At 35.7% G+C, this 19,964-nt stretch overlaps 1 protein-coding gene across 5 annotated transcripts in view; it reads left to right on the plus strand.

The window, feature by feature from the left end:
- The window catches only part of FAT3 (FAT atypical cadherin 3), a 699,235-nt gene that overhangs the window by 108,484 nt on the left and 570,787 nt on the right, over positions 1 to 19,964 (plus strand). For 3 of the 5 annotated variants that reach the window (XM_031960971.1, XM_031960970.1, XM_031960972.1), the window contains exon 1: positions 11,897 to 12,024. The exons of 1 other annotated variant lie outside the window; for it this stretch is intronic. The gene's annotated coding sequence lies outside the window, so the exon portion shown is untranslated. Of the gene's footprint in view, positions 1 to 11,895; positions 12,025 to 19,964 lie in introns of those variants that run through there. One more of the 5 variants, XM_031960968.1, reaches the window with a different exon arrangement.

The raw sequence follows: 19,964 nt of genomic DNA on the forward strand, positions 1-19,964 counted from the left end.
TAATATTGTTTTTCTTTCTTTTTTTCTTTTTTCCTGAGGCAATTGGGGTTAAGTGGCTTGCCCAGGGTCACACAGCTAGGAAGTGTTAAGTGTCTGAGGCTTTGATTTGAATTCAAGTTCTTCTGACTCCAAGGGCTGGTGCTCTACCCATTGGACCACCTAGCTGTCCCCCATCTAATATTGACAAATAACTTTTTTCTCTTTAAAGAGGTATTTTGACCTAATGGATAGAGAGCTATGTTCAAATTTGATATTGGGGACTTACTAGTTGTATGATCATGAACCACACACATAACATTTATAGAGTGAGGATGAAAATACTTCAATTTACAGAACCATTGTGATAGGGATAGTAATTTGCAAATTTTGATTATAAATGCGAGTTTTTATTATTAATTTCAGCCCCAGTTCAGATCATTTATCTAATATTGGTTTTCCCAGTGCTGATGGTATGGCAAATATGTGTGTATTATTTATGACTTAAAATTGGGTACTCCCTAAGTAGGTTGCCACAGTCAAATCACTGGAATGGATAATTAGAAAAGGAGAGTGCTCTTCTCCCTGACCTTTCAGGTTTGGGGATGAACATAAAAGCCCTCATACATGACAGGAAGTTGGAAAAGGAGCAATTTGACAGTGAGGGTGAATAAATACTAAGGTAGAGAGTTATTGTTCAGCACTTTAGTCCTGTCTAAGTCTTTGTCACTCCATTTGTTGTTTTCTTGGCAAAGATAATGGAATAATTTGCCATTTTCCTTTCCTGTCCATTTTACAAATGAGGAAAGAGAAGCAGAGTTAAGTGACTTGTCTACAATCACAGAACTAGTAAGTATTTGAGGCTGGATTTGAACTTAGAAAGATGATCTTCCCTACTTTCGGCCTAACATCCTATCTATATGATCTCTAAAATTGTGGTATGGTTGTGGTGGGATTAGATTTAGAGGAGACTCTGAATATTTTTTCACTTTCATTAAAATTTCATGGAAAGGGAAGCCTTGCAGCTTTTCTCTCCTGAGGTTTACAGTCTTCTGAAATTCAGACAATAGAGACCTCCATAATATACAAATTCATGGAAAACTGGAAAACAAATCCTTGAGGGTAGGACAGAGAGAAGATCCTGTTAAATCCTTTTTTAAAAGATGAAACACATTTTATTCACATCCTTCTCTCTGGAGAGATCTAGTTCAGTAAGGAATGAGGAAAACGATTTATCATTTTCACCTTTATTCCTCAGCATTGTATTGTGGAGTAACAAAGACATGGAGTTAATCTTGTATTCTGTTTTCCCTGCACCAAGGAAATCATCTCTGGTAGGCCCTCTAGAATAAGCAGACAGATTGTAGAATGAGCCATTGGTCCCAGATATCATAAAGCAGATAAACTTGTTACTTGTGTCAAGTTACAGAGTTAACCAGCAGTAAAGATGGCTTCAGAATCCAGTTCTTTTCCTAACTAGATGACTAATTAGATTCCTTACAACTTTTTGCATGTTATTTTATTCCATAGGTGAAGAGAATGCTTGCTTTGGAGTCAGAAAACCTGTGTTTAAATACTGGCTTTGATTCTTTTTCCCTCCGCCATCTTGGGCAAGTATTTTAACTTTCCTAGGCCTTATCTGGCATAAAGGAAGCCAGATAACTTGAAATTCTCTACATCACCATTTCTGAGATCCTGTTTTTTCCTTTATGAGGACTAGAGAGCATTGAAAGAATCTTGGGGAGATTGTTGGAGGTTTTTTTTTTCTTTTTTGATACAATCCAGTTTAATAAGCAGTGATTTATTAAATGCAGAATATAGTGGACCACAAATACAAGAAAGTCACAATCCTTGCCCTCGAGGAGTTTTCAGATTAATTGGTACTAAGATATGTATAGAATTCTGTGCAATAAGTCTTATAAGCTAGAAAGAGAAGTTGTTATGGCTGGATGTCTTTCCTAGGTGAGTATGAGCCCTAGTGGAGAAGGTGCCAGCAAAGGAGATGAACTAAATTGTAGCCATTTTTATGAATTTGTTTGATTAACAAAGCAGCATAATCAAATTCAGACCCCTTGGTGCTGTCACGGAATCTCATCTTCTCTGTAAGAAATTGGCCTTTGTTTGACTGATATAATAGACTAAAGCACTTAGTTGAACAATCCAGACGGGTTATTGTGTTATTGCAATTATCTAGCTAACCTTTTTTCATGGTAACCATGGTTGAGAAGATTGTCTTATTTTCCAGGGTTTTTTTTTTCCCCTTGCTTTATGGATTGGTGCTATTTGCTTCAATATTAAAACTTAATTTTGAGGTGGAAAAATCGCGAAGCATAATTAGCAGAAATCTAAGTACTTTAAGTTTCCCCCCCTCCCCTCCAACCCATAGACACCACAATTGGTAAATATTTGACATAGCTCACAGACATTTCTTTTATACTTTCTGAAAAAGCCATCATTTTTGTTTTTGTTTTGGGAATGCTATTAGTTTTGAATTTGTATTCATTATAATCATTATTTATATTAATCACTTAACAATTGTATATGGCTGATGAATTTGGGGGCTGTATTATGTTAATAGGATTTCAAAGAATTAAAAATACTTCTGTTTGTGTTTAGTATAGTCTTATTCACCCAAATAGAATGCAAATAATATAAACAACTGAGATAAGCAGAAACTGGGACTTTGCCATATGAAGTAAGAGGAGATTAGTTTCAATGAATAGATAAGGAGCAAAGTTGAAGACTGGAGAGGAAAAAAAGTTGGGTGCTGCTTTCCAGAAGATTGAAGAGGCTTGTGTTTACATCTTATATGGGATTTACATTTTTTCCTCTAGGCCAGTCTCATACACTTAGTGGTATTTGGAAAATACTTAATATTGAGGACTGCAGAGAACATCTGCAAAGAGAGTACCATTTGATATTTGTGAGGCACATTGATATGTTTGTAATGAAACTTCTTTACATGGAAAAGCTTCTTCTAGCAATTTGTCTTTTGGTTCTAACACGTTTTTCAGAATTGATTCATTTGTCCTCATCATTACATACTGTCTCATTGTATGTTGGATGACTTGTCCTTTCTTTTCATAGAAACAGGACCAAGAACTCTACTAATTTGCCACTTATTGCTTTCTCGGAATAGATGAATCTGTCACCAAATTAAAACACTTGGGAAGAAGAAATTAGTCACCAACTTACCTCCCACTTTAGAAAAGAACATTAAGATTTAGGAGTACAGCAATACTTCTGGATGTCACTTCCCATGAGAAGCTTTTCTGACCCTCATGGTTGAATATGTTCTACTGTAAAATCATAAATATAGAGCTGGACAGAAGCTTAGGGACCATCTAGTTGACCCTGAGGGCAGTAGGTAGGTGCTGCAGTGGATAGATCATTGTGCTTAGAGTCAAGAAGGCTCTTCTTCCCGAGTTCAGATCTGGCCTAACATACTAGCTGTATGATCCTAGGCAAGTTACTTAACCCTATTTGCCTTAGTTTCCTCATTTTTAAAATGAATTGGAGAAGGAAATAATAAAACTGCTACAGTATTTTTGCTAAGAAAGCCCCAAATGTGATCATGATGAACACCAACTGAACAAGAAACTGAATATTGACCCCCCTCTCCATTCTATAAAAGAGAAATTAAAGTCCTTTCTGATGACAGTGTAAGTGATTTATCCCAGATGCTAAATCCTGAAATGATGTCCATCTTTGCATAGAGTTTGAGTTTGCAGGCAAATAAGAAAGGGAAAAAATGAATTAGATAAGTTAGATTTCTCTGGGAGTTGACATTTTCATAAGAAGTACACTTTTTGTGTTCCTAGTACTTCCCAAAGAGGGGCTAGAGCAGACACAACACAAGATTGCTTTGTAGGAAGATTCAGCTGCATTTTTTTGAGGAAGAGGGAAAAATGCATTTTTTGTGTATCTGGGAATCAATAGGTAATTGCACATCTGTTTAGCTGGTAACAGTTTCATAGAATTTAATTATAGAAGATCCTTAAAAGTCATCTAGTCATCTCCCATTATTTTATAGATGAGGAAGTAGAAGTAGAGTGACTTTCCTAAGATCAAACAGTTTAGTGACAGACCTGGAAATAGAATTCATGTACCCTAAAACCTAATCCATTGCACTATCCATGATACCACATTGTACATTAAACATTAATTGTCCAGGTCCTGATTATAGAAGGAAGCCTCATTTAGCACTCCCATCTGGATAGCTCAACACATTTTGATTAAATTCTGCCAGACTTGTGATTTCATCTCTCTTTTGCTTTTAATCTGAAATCATGCACTCTGAACAATTATTAACACCATGAGTTTTGATTATGGACTTGTTCCTTGTGTACTTTCGGTGGGGAGGTTAGCCTTGAATGAAGGACTCCTGATTCTAAATCTGACTTCCTTTCCATTGTATTCTTTTTCTTTTCCCTCCATTTTTTCCCATTATCTTTATCTTAAAATATTTTTATATCATTCCCCACTCTTTCTTCTAATGTCTGATAATGAGGTGATCCTGCTTACCAAGACTAATCCCTTGTATGTAGCTTGATTTAATAATCCTGTTCCTTCAGGTTTTCTAAAACAATTTACAACTTGAATCATTCCTTTTACAATTTTCAACTTAACCCCTTCTTCCAATTCTTTTCCAGCCTTTAAGCAAAAGTCTCTTTCATTCTGAAAACTTCTCCAAATCTGTCACTAGATCCTCCCATCCTCCTTCATATATATTTTTAAAAAAGAAACTTAGTACTTATTTAGCATTTTAAGATTTACAAAACACTTTACATATATCTCATTTTCTTCTCTCATCTATGGGAGGCAAGTGCTATTATTATTTCCAATTTATAGATGAGGATTAAATGATTTGCCCAGATAGTAACTATTTAAGATTGGATTTTAACTCAGGTCATTCTGATTCGTCATTCACTGCTTTCAACTGTCCTGTCTTTCTTTCTTCCCCTTTTCAGCCAAACTCATAGAAAATGTTGTCTCTATTTGTTAAATCTGTTTCTTTAAATTTCACTCACTGCTCAACATTTTTTACAGTTTGTCTTTGAATTTCATCACTCAACTGCTCCTTCTCTCTCCAAATATTACCAGTAATCTCTTGTCCTTCTTGACCTATCTGCAATCTTTCATCTTTTTGACTCCTTTTCTCCAATTCTTTGGGTATCAAGACCTTATTCTCCTTTAATTCTTCTCCCAAATCTGGCTCCTCTCTTTCATTCTTTCTTTACTAGGTTGTTATCCTTATCATGTTCCCCAACTGGAAATAGTCTCCAATGTCGTGTCCTAGGTCCCCTACTTTCCTCTGTCAACACATACTCATGCCTTCTACTTCTCTGTCTATACACATGCTCTTGGTGTTATTATTAGCTTCCATAGGTTTAATTATCATCTTGTTGCATATTACTTATAGAATTGATATATTCAGCCATTTTCCCCCTTGTACTTCAGTTCCACATTCCCAATTAGCTATTACTCATTTCAAACTGGATTTCTGAGAGATATCTCAAACTCAGCATGTCAAAACCAGATTTTACTATTTTTGCACCTAAATCTTTTCCTCTCCCTAATTTTTCTTTCTCTGTTGCTATTCACCTAGTCTCTCAGATTTATAACCTTGACAATTATCCTCAACTCCAAAATTCTCTTACTCCATACATCCAAAGAGTTGCTAAATATTGACTTTTCTCTCCTCTTTACTCACATGGCCACCAGCTTTTCAGGCTCACATCACCACTTACATAGATTATTGCAACAGCCTCCCAAAGGGGTCTCCAAGCTTCCTCTTTCCTCACTCCCGTTCATCCTTCACACACACTTACATTTAAATCTGATATTAGGCACTTAAGTGGTTTTCTTAAGTGTAGTTCTAATCTAAAGTGTAAAAATCTAATTTTACTTTGCCCAGCAACCTCCATTGCTTTTGTACTGCCTCTAGGAAAAGATATAAACTTCTTTATTTGGCAATTAAAATTCTTCAAAATCTGGAGTCAAGCCAACCTTTCCTTCTAGCCCTCTCTCTACAGTCCAGCCAAACTGACCTTCCTCTGTTCCTTACCTGTTTCTGTTTCCCATCTCACTGTCTTTGCATTAGAATAAACTTTTCTGCCACCTTCTACATCATAGACTCTCTTCCCTCAATTTGTTTTAAGAACCACCTTTGACAGGAAATCTTTTCTGTTTGCCCTAATTGTTAGTGCTCTGTTGCTCTAATGCTGTTTTGAATTTGTATTGTTAGTTCAGTTGTTTCACTTTTGTGATCTCATTTGGTGTTTTCTTAGCAGAGATACTGGAGTCATTGGCTCTTTGAAGCAAACAGGGTTAAGTGACTTGTACAGGGTCATTTAGCTGACTAGTAACACTGGAGTGGAGCTCAGAAAGATGAGCCCTCTTGACTCTAGACCCACCACTCTATAAACACTGTACCACCTTGGTACCACATTAAATCTGTCCACTTTCTGTCCATTTGTATTTACTCTCTTCATATATGTATATACTTATATATATGCTTGTGTCCCATAGTAACATGCAAATTCTTTAAATATAGGACTTGCTCTTTGTCTTTTTATCTATCATCTCTAGTCCAGTGCTTGATACATAATAGGAGCTTAAGCAGTACTTGTTGAATTAATTAATTACACCACACTGTCTCTTCCCCTTCCATTTCAAATTGTATATAATTTTCTTTTTATATGTTTTATCCCCCTAGTAAAACATAAGATCATTGAGAATAGTGACTTTTCTTGTATTCTTAGCATTTTTTGAAGTGCCTGCCATTCAGTAGGTACCTAATAAATACTTATTTAATTGGATTGTCATTTAACATTTCCTGAGGTATTCTTTAAGTCAGAAGGAGTTATGTGTATGATATGTGCCAGGCACTGTGCTAAGTACTGGGGAGACCAACAAAGGCAAAAGTCAGTCCTTGCTCTCAATGAGCTCACAATCTAAGGAGAGAGATGACATGCAAACAACCATGTATGAACAAACTATAGTCAGAACAAACTGGAAATAATAGAAAGAAGGTACTAGAATTAAGTCTTAGTAGCACAGAAGTTTATAAATTGTAAGGAACCATCTGGTTATTCAGATGAGCATGTGGGCCCCAAGATAACAGTGTTGGAGTAAAAAAATAAACCTTAGTTTGAATTCAGCCTTTGACCCATATTAGCTGTGTATCCTTGGGCAAGCCTCTTCTCTGAGCTTCTCTTTACTCTACAATAAAATAGGGATAATAATACTTACTTTACCCCACAGGTTCCATTTGAGGATAACATCTTGTAATCCTTAAAGTGTTATGTTAATGGACTCTTTAGAGGTGAAGTCTCTAACCCTGTGATTTAGAGTAGCAGTCTAATGAAGTTCTGTCTTTGTTGGAATCTATAATGCCTTTGAAATTCTGGTATAAACTGGATTTGTAAGAGGGAACTGAAAAACAAATCAAAATTCTCAGATGTACACAATTGTCTAACTGGTTTTGCAAGTTTGTAACTTGGGTAGCATTTGGTTGCAAGGCTGGTATATATATTACATGGACACATTAAGGTTGGTCAAACAAACACTGTTGCATAGTATTACTACTGCTAATTTGTTGCCAAGAAATAGCAGTAGAATTTGCTTATAATCTGCCCATTGAATTTTGGCCAAGAAATTAGCATCTGATGTGGGAAATCCAGACAAAGTTTTGTCGACCAACTAGAAGCATAAATTGGAGAGTTTTTTTCATTATGGGAGTGGATAGTTTGGTGACTTTGTAGTTATGAAAAGGTTTCAGTCAAGGTTCCCAGATTTGGCAAAAATGCTCTTTTTGTGTTTTATTTATAAAAAGGCATTTATAGAGCATGTACCTGGAATGTAAATGAACTTTGTAATGTAGTTCTTTGTAGTACCATTGCTAACCTTTCCCCTTACTCTCATATTCTTCCTGGGAAGAGGAAGGTTGTTGTTTTTTTCACTCCTCTGAGCCAAGCAGTGCTACACACATGTAGAACAGGTGTTTAGTGTATAGAAACGTGGCTGCTGAATATAGCAAGCTGCCATTTTTCTCTGAGGGGGCTGAGTGTTTCTTTACCTCATACCCACATACTGAATCAGAAATTGAGGACAAAATTGGGTTCTTGCATGCTAATTTCTGGTTTGTTTTTTCTCATAATGGGGAATGAGTACCTTCTTTCCAACTGTTGGCTTGGTTCCGCAATTCAAGATTTAACTCCTTGCAAATATTCTGATATTTGTACTTTTTTTCTTATTTTTCTTAATAGTATTGAATATTCATTTTTGTAAGATTTTTGTGTTCTGATTTTTTTCTCTCTCCCTCTCCAACTTTTTCCCTCCCCAAGAGAGCGAGCAATCTGATATAGGTTAAATGTGTACAGTCTTTTTAGACATAGTTCCACATTTGTTGTGCTGTGCAAGAAAAATCAGGCCAAAAGGGAAAAAGCTGTGATTCAGAAAAAGCTAGCAAACAAAGAAACAAACCAAGGTGAAAGTAATATGTTTCAATCCACATTCAATCTCCATAGTTCTCTTTCTGGAGGCAAATGATATTTTCTATTCAAAATCTATTGGAATTGTCCTGGATCACCACATTATTGAGAAAAGCTAAGTTTATCATAGTTGATCATCACATAATCTTCCTTGTGTCTTCTTCTGGTTCTTCTCACTTCACTCATGTGAAGTTCATTTCTTTTCAGACTTTTCTGAAATCTGCCTACTCATCATTTCTTATTCAATAGTATTCCATTTCATTAATATACCAAAACTTATTCAGCTGTTCCCCAACTAATGGGCTTAATTTCCATTTCCTTAATTTCCAATTAAATTGTTTTATTTCCAATTCCTTGCCACCACAAAAAAGATCTGCTACAGGTATTTACACTTTTGAAAAGCTTCAGTTATTAGGAAGAATTTAAAGAATTCTTTCTCCCTTCTATTTTTGCCAATTTATCTTTGTTTTCTTTCTGATATCAAGAAAAATAAGTCTAATCTTCGTTTCATAACAGCCCTTCATATTTCTGAAGAGACAAATAATTATCTTTTCCCATTTCCCAAACCCCCATAATGTCTTCCATTCTCTAGGATAAACATTTGTTCTAATGTAGAGATTGAGGGAGTGAGACTAAGTCGTTCCTAAGGTTCCTTTAAACCCTGAGTCTATGATCCTATGCATGATCCCTAGCTCTTTCAAAGGATCTTGATATGACTTGGTTTGTGTGTACTTGACTGACATAGTCATCCTTCTCTTGAAGAATCCTAGCCTGTTAATTTCTCTTTCTCTGTTCATTGACTAATGAATGCATAGTATTGGTTTGGCCTGTTGGTTCTGAACTGACCCCAGAATAGCCTACATCACTATTTTGTCTATAATAACAGTATCATAACAGACATTGTTAGATGCCTTGTTGAAATTCAGCTTTACAATGTTCATGACATTTACTTGATAACCCTGCCAGAAAAAGAAATGAGGTTAAATTGTCATGACCTGTCCTCCCCTTTACTGCTCTACTTCTAAACAGAGTAGTGACTGTTTTCTGCCTCTACTTCCCTACTCCTCATTCACTTCTCAACGAGCTGTCATCTGGTTTTTTATATCTTTTACTTTGACTTTTTCAGGGTTTGCAGTTACTTCAAGATAGTAAACTGAAGAGAATCAGATCTTGTTCTTACCTTTCTGTAGCATTTGATTTTGTTGTTTCCCTCCTTTGTCTTGGTTCTGGGCACTTAATGCATACATAGTAGGTGCACATGATGATACATAATAGGTGCTATATTAATGCTTATTCCTTTTGCCTTCTCCTTCCCTTCCTCAATCTTTGAAGGTGAACTTTGTACGCTCTCTGTCTGTCTCTGTCTGTCTCTGTCTCTCTCTCTTTTCCCCTCCCTCTTTCCCTCTTCCTCCCTCCTGTCTATCCTATCTTTATCTCTTTTTCTTTCTCCCTCCCTTTCTTTTTCTCCTTCCCTACCTCTCTTTGTTTCTTTCTCCCCCCTCTCCAGTCTCTCTCTCCAGTCCATTCTTCTTCTCTGATTTATTTTCAGATTCTCATCTCCATCAGGCACTGATCCTATCCCTTCCTTAGAATCATCTTACCCCCAACATAGCTTGAAAACAAAAGCCCTTTTGTGTCATCCCTAACAATTTTTTTCTTGCAAGCCCATGTTAATATTAGATTTTAGTTATTCTGGCTGGACTATGTTGCTCTTTTGTATTCATCTTCTGCCACCCGCCCTTGCTTTTCTCTTGTACATGTCCAGTTTAAATCTTTGTTTCTCATACATCAGTTTGACAAGGTTAATGAGTAGATGTTGACTAGAAGTCATTCCTTTGACATTTCTTCGTGGAAAAGGATGTAAGAAAACATAGATGATATGCTCTTACTTACTGTTAAGTTTCTCCTTGTACTGTCTGACAAGATTCCTTCACCATGCCTTCCCTCTTCTCTTAGTACATGCATGGATGGACTGGTCTCCCCACCTTTTTGTCTCTCCCCCCCCCATTTAAATGCTATTCTGGGATTAGTGGTAGGTAAAACAGCCTCTTGCCTGGTATTATAATGTGCATGCTGATACAGTACAGATTATCTTAACATGTTTTTTTAATGGCAAAATTTTTCCTTTCCATTGGTAATGATAATAATAATATGTAATATATTATATGGTGCTTTGAGTTTTACCAAGTACTTTACATGCATTATCTCATTTAATTGTTACAACAGCTCTATAAGAGAACGGTATTTTAATACTCATTTAAAGATAAAGCTTATAAGGGCAAGTAAGAATGTGAGGCAAAATTTAAATTCAATTTTTTTTATCTCCAAATTCAGAGCTATAAGTCACAGGTATATGCAGTGGTGCTTTAAAGTATATTTAAAAACCAATTTTAGTGAACATTTTCAGATATAATTCTCAAAACCTGCCAAACTCATGCAAATAGCTTAGTGTGACTTTCTAGTTGTAATTCTATATTACCATTGAACAATTGGCCTTCCTTCATACCTATAAAGTCTAATATATTATAGATTGCCCTACCATGAAGTTCCATTGAACTAATTGAAATAATGGGAATTCCTTCTTTGAACCAGCCCTATACAAGAAAACTTGAAAGTCTACTACCTGCATTTTGCTTTTTATTTGAAGCCAGCCAAAAAATAATAATAATAATCTTGTTGGAACTGAAATATGGGATTTCACTCCCACTCCCATTCTCCTTAGTTGCAATTGGCCAAATACCTTGAGAAATAGGAGCCCAAGTAGAGGGTGGAAAAAGAAGGAGAAATATAAGAAAAACATCCTTGTGACACAGTGACACATTTTTGTCAGTGTCCTAGTTTTATCTCATCCAAGAGATTGCAATCCATGAATTTATTATTGTTTTTTAAAAGCATCATTGCTTAAGCATTGACTTGAAGTTGGCCCCTGGAAACACCAACATCTTGGAGGAATTCCACTTGAGCCCTAGACTCTTTTTTTTTTTTTTTTCTACCTTTGGGATAGGTGCATCTGACAAGATCACAGCCCAGAATTGGAAAGAGAGACTTGGCTGAGGAGATTTCAGAACTGAAAGACCTCACAAGAGTAGTCAAATAATCCAAATGTAGAAATCTGTGTTAAATAACATACAGAGCTGAGCCAAGCAGCATGAAATTTGGAGTTGATGTTGACAGACCTTCAATCCTCTCATTGTTCTCATTTTATTTTCCCCCTTGGCTTGTGTCATAACCTGAAAATTGTTTAAACATAGGTTTTCATATTCATTGATTTAACTCTTCAAGACCTTTCGCAACACTTGGGAATTAATGATCTCTTTCTTTATGAACATTTTAAATTGAGCTTATTCTTATGGAAATGTGATCCCCAGTAATTTAGCAGAGGGGATTTTAGCCAGCTGTAAGCCCAAGCTATTCTAGCCCTAAACTTACTGCTTGCATTTTTTTTTTAGGCTGCACATTTAGGTCACTTGAAATCAGAAAATTATAACTTCATATCAAGAACATGGGGCATTGATGTAGAAGCTGACCTCTGGTCTCCTAATTATTTTTGAGGGTGAGTTTTGTTGTCATTTGTTTCTATAATTGGTTTGTTTCTATAATTGGTAGTTTGTATATATGTATAAGCTTCCATTGTGAAAGGAAAAGGCATATGTTGGGAAAGAAGAGAGCCTTTTATATCAGGTCTCATTTAAACCGAAAGAAAATACCAGATCAAAAAGTGGACATTGTAAGCCTCACTTGTTGATGGTATTAATTTTGGGGAAAAGAGTTCAATTCCATGTTGTGTTTGTAGTGAAGGATGTCACAGAGCTTGTACAAACTATATTCACTTTATACATTCCCGGAATGTTTGGAAATGAAAAAAAAAAAAAAAACAGGAATTGAAAAGTAAGAGGATGGGGATGAAAACCATATTCTTGGAGTGAAGGTTATCTGAGTTAAAAAAAAAAGTTTTATTGACACTTTTTGCTACTTACATTGGAATTCTATTAAAATATACCTTAGAAATTTTCCTTGCAAAAAATTTTTAAAAAAGCAATTAATGCAAAAACAACACACACTGTGACCATGTCTGACCATATTAAACATTCTGTAGCATACTCCGCATGTGACTACATGTCAATCCATTTCTGAAAGAAAGGAATTAAGGGAGGAGGAGAGAGAGATTATCTTTTCTCATCTATTTTTCTGGACTGCTTGGTCATTATAATTAATCATCCTTGACTTCCTCTAAGTGTTGGTTTCATTTACATTATTGCAGATGTTGCATATATTGTTTTTCTAGTTCCTCCCATTTTGCTCTGAATCAGTTCTTACAAATCTTTGGACTGGGTTATATTTGACTGAAGGTATATTTGACCAGGTCATATTCGACACAAACTTTTTTATTTTGGTACATTTATCTTTTGCCAAAATACTGCTATTAGACAGAAGCGCAGTCCTGCTGTAGCCTGAGCTAACTTCCTTTGTCCAGAGTAGTAGATGATATAACAATTTAAGGATAATTGGAAGATTTAGTATATGAGAGGTACTTTTAAGTTACCCTGTTAAAAATCGTATTATATACTTCGGATCTTTTAAATATATTGAAATGGATCACACTTTAGCTCTTTTTTGGGGGTATACACAACTGTGACACCCCTCTTCCCTGCCCCCCAATCAAGACTTTAGGTTGTCACTCTATAAAGGAAATTAAAAAAAAAAAAAGCTAGCAGCCTCAATTTCTAGGCTTTCTTTTTTTTAAATTTTATGGTGATTCTAAAAGGCAGCTTATTTCATATTGATCGGACCAAGGAGTTAGCAAAGTGCAGTGTTAATTGGGTCCTCTGGAATTCTAACCCCCTGAGACTTAGAGTTATCTAGCTCTAGCAAGGAAACAAAAAACAAAACAAAACAAACAAACAAACAAACAAAAAAAAAACCAGGCTGTGTATCTGTCTGAGATGCTAGAAAACTGCTGAGACTAACCACGCAGATTTTTGGCAACTCATTTTGCATCCAGTTGCTTATTTCAATTAGCTTGTTTTGTGTTTTCAGTTCCCCTTCTCCCCTTTTCCTCCCTTTCCTGCAAAGCTGTGTTTTGAAAACTGCTGCCCAGAGGGCAGGGTCTTGGCGATCCGGTCCGCATTGTTCTAATGCTCATTCCATATGTATGTCACATCTTCACTCTCCCCTCCAGATCCTAGCCCCTCCAAGCAGCCCACCCCTGATTCCCCTTCCCCCATCCCAAGCCTGGGCTCTGCTCACTCTCTCCCTTTCCCTCTCCCGCTGCCTTTTTTTTTTTTTTTTTTTTTTAAATTCCCTCTCTCTCCAGAGGGAGATTCTTTCCGGATCTTGTAAGGGGGGGGGGGGGGGGGGGGGAGGGGGAGATCCAAACTTTAAAGAAAAAAAAATCTTGCGCTGTTGTGTGCATTTGGCCTCAGTCAAAGTAATTATTCCCTTCCCTCTCCCCCTTTCTCCTCTCTCCCCCTTTTCTTTCTCTCTCTTTTTCCCCCAGCACAAAGCTTTTTTAAGAAGCTAAGATTGGTAGTTCTTTCTGCCTTTTCTGGTTACCGTGGTAGTGGATATCTCAGTTACCGAAGAATGGAACAGGCAGGCTGGGGTTTTTATGTGCTTTTCTTTTGGGACTGCTAGAGAAGTCCACTGAGAAATGCAGATCCGCAGCCCTGCCTGCTGAGTTTATTATGCCTGTTATCTGTCACTTACTCTGACTAAAAGGTAAGGGCTGCTGTAATTTGTCCCTGCAAAGGCAGCATACATTGTTCTACTTCTGATGCTTTTCACTAATTGGCTCATGAGGGAGGTTAGAAGATGAAGCATTTGTGCTTGCCTTTTTTTTTTTCCCTTTTTCTTTTTTTCCGGCGTCTATCCAGTCAAAGCTCTCTGTTTTTATGTATATCCAGAGAGGGGGGAAATGCTGGAAATCTTATTGTTATTTTATGGGTGGTGTCGGTTTCACATGACTTCAGAAGAGAGAAGATTCTTAATTTTGTAACTTAAAAAAATAGGTCATTACTATAGGTATATTGATTCATTTATACATGTGTGTAAGTATGTAATCAACATGTATATTGATTTTCATAAACTTTGAGCACATGGACTGTGATGAGATGTCTTGGGACCTTAGAATAAGGTAAGAATGTCTTTGCTCAGCAGATTGCATTTTATAACAATTTTCTAAATTATTACTTTGGGTTACAGTGTATAGAGGGAAGCTAATAGTTTCTATAGAAATCACTTTAATTGAGGTGAGATTTTGGCAATGATTATGTCATATACAGTGATATGTATAAATCTAAGGTAGATAAGAATTTGCTGTATTGATTGTCCCACTTGATATCTTGCTTTTTATAGAAAAAAAAACTTTTTTTAAAAGAAATTTTCTGAAGTTGCCAAAAAATCCAGCTATGAATTGAACTGCAAGTAGAGAAATCTTAGATAATAATAACTATAATAGAAGCACAGGATATATTCTTAATCTTATCAACTTAAGCTAATTGGAATTGGAATAATGTTTATCTATAATTCCTTTAAACAGGTCTTATCTTTGACCAGAAGAAAGAGGAATACCATGCTTTACTAACCTACACTGTAGCTTTTGTTTGGATGGTACATCACTATGGTTTTTATCTCATAGGAAGCCTCTATAGCTTTGTTGGGCAAAGAATGTTTCTGTCCTATTCTTTTAAAATCAGTTGGTTCTTAAAGACATTGTGTGGAATATATTTTACTTTGCATGCAGAAAATGCACTTTGTAATATTTTCTGTTTTCATTTGCCATCCTTGGTTTTGATTTTGTATATGTGGGTGATAAGACTTTTTCCTGTAAAAATATTTTTAAAGTAGATGTTTGTGTGTATATGCACACACACCTACACTAATACACACCTATTTGTACATAACTCATTTTATTCTTTGTATTTATTACTTTCTGGAATATATTCTGAATGGAAAATAGAAAATACTTGTCCGTTAAAATATTTTAATAACATATAAAAATAATTGAGAAGCATGGGATAGTGGATAGAAAGAACTTCTTTGGATCCAGATGACCTGGATTCAAGTGGCACCCTTCTGACACATATATGGGACTCCAGACAAGTCAGTCTGAGTTACCTGAGCAACTGACTAATTGAAGAGAAGCTTCTGATCTGAGTTGGGAGAGGCAGTTATAATAATAACAAAAAAAAAGGTCCCAACAACAACAGAAACTAAGATAAGTGAGAGACAGACAAAACTGTGTAATGAATAAATAGGCAGCCTTGGAACAAGAAAAATCTGAGTTCAGATCCAATGTCTGACACATTTAGTGAATGTGTGATCTGGGCAAATTGCTTAGCCTTTCATGAAGACAGGCAGCTCTCTAGGAATAGGAATTGCAGAGAAGACACTGGCTGATCTACCCTGGTAAGAGAGAGGGTTCCCTATACTGACAATTATATGTGGTCCCTATCCCTTTCTGTATCTTTTTAAAAGACAGCATGGGTAGGCACATAGTTTCTTTCATTTATGACCTTTTTCAAAAATTATGAAATATATGAAAATGTAGAAGGAAAGAAAAACAAAATACTGATATAAGAAGTACTATGGTCCCCCTAATCCGCTTTCAGCAGTGATTATTTCTGTTTTTCATCTGTCAAAGGCCCAGGACATTACTTTGGCACTGGAACTCAATCACCTTAAAAATCAGATGATATAGCCGGATTCCTCCTTCTATAATACCACAGTTAACTGGCAAAATGACATATGCCTTCCTCTCTGCTTTATAGTTCTGAGTTATAAAATGGACTTCAGCCTGCTTCCCCAGAGTGTCCTAGAGTGAGGAATCACTTAATAGAGTCACTAAACATTGCAGACAGAAGGAATGTTAGAGACCCCTTCTTCTGTATGCCAGTTCCCTCCTGTTACATGTGAGGAAACTGAGGCACAGAGTGGCCAAATGACTGACGTAAAGGCACAGAGTTAGATTAGTGGCTAGAGCTGGGTGTAGAGCTCAGCACTCAAAATTCTCAGTCCAAATCCCTATTAAGGGTAACAACAAATTGCCAGACGATAATATTGAGAGAGGGGTGGGGAGCTGGAGGGGAAATGAAGCAGATGTGCTTTCATAATTTGTAAACTCCTTCCAGTGTTTTGTAGTTCCAGTTTGTCGTTTACTATATACATGTAGTAGTTTACTTGTAGTTAAAACTGTATATCTACACATATTTATACATTGAAAATAGTTACTTAGTTGAAAGAAAACTCTTAAATATTAACTTCCTTTTAAACACGGGATTTCAGTTCTTCACAAGATTGATGATTTCATCAGTTTGGACATTTCCTTCACCAGGCCACCCATAAAGGTTGATTGAAAGATTGAAATCCCTCCTCATGGTAGAAGGTCTTCCTGAGCGGTTGGGCCCCCCCTCCCCCATCCCTAAGTGATGGATCTCTCCTCATTTAAGTAGGTTGGTTCTTGGACAGTAAACACTGAATCTGTCACTGGGCCTACAGCTGAAGAATTTCCAGTTGCTTTATTGTATAATATGTGACTTCAGACAAGTCACAGTCTCAGTAACCTGGGCAATTCTCTAAGGCTGATTGGAGAGCAGTTGTGGATCTGTTGGTAGAAGCAGTTACCAATGAAAATAAAAATCCCAGCAACAATATCAACAACAAAAATTAAAATAAATGAGAGACAATACAGTATAATGAAAAATAGGCAGCCTTGGAAAAGGAAAATATATTTTATTTATGCACAGTACACACATGCATATACATGTGTTTATGTGTATGTATATATACACGTAGTGTATATGTATAAAATACTTTTATAGCTAAGTATGCTTATATATGTGTTTGTGTATATACACATATACACATTCATACATACATACATATAGAGAGAAGAAGAAAGGAGAGATGAGAGGAAAAGAATGAAAGAGAGGAAACAGTTTACAGAGATGTAAAGATTACAAACCATACCTATCTTCATAAATAATTTTATAGACAAAAACCTAATTTCAGATATTTGGACTATTATATGTAGATGCTCCTAACTTTTTCATTTTATTTAAAAAAAATAAAATGAATAAACATATATTTTGAGAGACGTTTCCAGTAATCATCCCTGAATCCTATAAAGACATCCAAGGATATGAAAATTTGCATTGTATCACTCTTTAAAAATGTTTATGTGGGATAGTAGAGTGAAGGATTTAGATCATTTTTTGTAGAGTTCGTATCTTCTGACTACAAGCAATCATATATTGAATTTGTTCTGAATACTCCTCCTGCTATGTCTTTCAAGTAAGGATTTTTCTGAGTTCTTAGTTTCTCTTTGAAAACTTTATGGCTCTTGTCAGTGGAAACTGCGTGAATTCATAGCATCCAAGAAAGTGAAGACCTGTCTTGGGATGCTGGAGTTCTTGAATTTTGTTATTAATTCAATCAGTTCCTTCCTTAAAGTAAATCACTTCCTCATTGTGTGCCTCAGTTGCCTCATCTGTAAAGTAAGGGGTTTGGACCAGATCTTCAGGATCTTTCCCAACTCTAAATCTAACTTCTATACTTCTAATAGTTGTTTACAAATATTTGTATGTCTCTCTGGTTTACAAAACCTTTATATACATTTCTCAATTAATCCTTAGCATCCTGAGGTGTATGTATATAGTTTCAATTCTACAGATGAGAAAACTAAGGTGAAAGGTAATCTTAGATACTAAGTGGTGGATTGGAGATTCAAACCTCAAATATTCCAAATTCAGTGATAGCTTGCCACAGGTCTGAGCTGGGTGCAATGAAGGCACATTCCCTTCTTTTAAAACTAATCCTATGCTTTCATTGGTATAGTACAGAACTCTTGGATTCTAATAGAAGCTGACAATTAAACCTTACCAGCGCATATTGACTTAGAAAACTACAAGTTAACATTATCTGTATTTTATTATCTTTTTTAAAAAATTCTGTTAAATATTTCACACTTCTATTTTAATCTAGTTCAGTCTATAAATGATAGAGTAGGGGTTGGGGAATGATTGGAGGTGAGTGGGAAAGTGATGGGGGGATGAAATTAGGTGTCATGTGTTGGACACTTTGGTGTAAGGAACTCCTACTAAAAAAAAAAACAAAACAAAACTCAATCAGTGCAGATCAGCACTCAATCAGCAGATCAAAGACAAAAGCATTCTAAGACTCCAGTTCTCTGAGTTTCCTTGAAAGAGGTGACTGGAGAGTGCAATTGACCCCAATTTATTTCCTATAAAATTATTTTCCATTTTTAAGTCCCTCTATTTTCAATTATAGCTAAAATGGTTAAGAGAACTTTAAAACCTTTTAGCTTCCCAGTGACAGGAATATTTGATATAGTCTTTCAAGGAGTTTACATTATAGAATCATACCCCTTGAGCTGGAAAAAACCTCAGCTAACTCCCTGAGTTTACAGATAAGGAAAGCTTGGGAAAATTAAACAAGTTGCAAACATAAGAGGCAGATCCTCAGACCCCAACTCCAGGGTTCTTTTCCCTGCACATATTATTTTATGAATAGGGCTGAGGAAACGTATATATGTATATATTTATATATATATATATATACATATATATATATGTATATATATCAAAGTACTGCTCTTGATAATGCATTAATTCAAATGAATCTTTTTGGAGAGAGAGACAAGAGACTGTGTTTGGATCCAGCCTCCACAGAGGAACTCTGCATTTTAGCTAGTCATACAAGATTTTTTAAAAATCCATAATACAATAAGATTGGAATTGTACTAGGGACTAAAAGTACATCATCTTGTGGATAGAAAGCTCTAAGGTTCAAATTCTGTCTTTTCATTACTTAGCCTTAACTACAAAGTGATCTGGTCTCAGATGTTTACTATTTATTTGATCCTGAGCAAGTGCTTTTTTAACCTTGTTTTCCTCAATTTACTATTCTGTAAAATGAGCTGGAGAAGGAAATAGCAAACCACATCTTTGCCAATAATATCCCAAATGGGATCATAGTCAGATACAACTCAAACAACTCAATAACAAGAAGCTACTTGTTTTTATTATTATAATTAGGCGTTTTTCTGATAAAAGTCACAACCTTCTTTCTACTAAAAAAAACACATAAAATGACCTAATCATAAATGTTAAATCTTAATATTAGAGGCCATTATGGAATAGTATGTTTTTTAGTAATTTAAAATAAGAAAGAAATGTCTAATCTTTATCTGTGCTCTATATGAAGACACTTGCCACTTCTTATAATAAAGCTATGATGTTGAAGTTCACAGATGCCCAAAATACGTGCATCTAACATTTTCAAATAATTTTATAAATAGGTACCAAATGAACATGCATGGCAAAATCTCATATGATCCCTCTGTAAGATATCCAAGGAACCAGAAAATTCATTTATAGATAAGTAGGTAAATATTTACTGAATTCTATTTATGTGTTGGAAATCAAAAAGCACAGGAAACAGCATTTAGGAAATATAAAAGAAAGCCACTCCACC

The sequence above is a fragment of the Sarcophilus harrisii genome, chromosome 3 (assembly GCF_902635505.1).
Source record: "Sarcophilus harrisii chromosome 3, mSarHar1.11, whole genome shotgun sequence".
NCBI lineage: Eukaryota > Metazoa > Chordata > Mammalia > Dasyuromorphia > Dasyuridae > Sarcophilus > Sarcophilus harrisii.